At 29.1% G+C, this 268-nt stretch overlaps 1 protein-coding gene across 1 annotated transcript in view; it reads right to left on the reverse strand.

The window, feature by feature from the left end:
- The window catches only part of htr2aa (5-hydroxytryptamine (serotonin) receptor 2A, genome duplicate a), a 121,073-nt gene that overhangs the window by 39,038 nt on the left and 81,767 nt on the right, over positions 1–268 (reverse strand). The gene's annotated exons all lie outside the window — the stretch shown is intronic.

Raw genomic sequence — 268 nt, forward strand, 5'->3', positions numbered from 1 at the left:
TTTGGAATTTATGATCAATAAACCTCATTTATAGGACATTATACCTAATGTTAGAGTTAGAAAAGCAGAAATTAGGAATTATTTAGTCTAAAATTAAAGGGATGGATGTTGATGGATAATCGCAGACTGGAATATGTCAACTTTTAATCAATACTATTTCAAAAACACTTCAATTTTTTTTTCAAATGCTATACAATTGAATAAGCAGATAACAATATGAAAGTAGAGATGTGTACTTGCCAATGAGCGTTGTGTGGAATCAATCATG

Source organism: Etheostoma spectabile, chromosome 4 (genome assembly GCF_008692095.1).
Source record: "Etheostoma spectabile isolate EspeVRDwgs_2016 chromosome 4, UIUC_Espe_1.0, whole genome shotgun sequence".
Taxonomy (NCBI): Eukaryota; Metazoa; Chordata; class Actinopteri; order Perciformes; family Percidae; genus Etheostoma; species Etheostoma spectabile.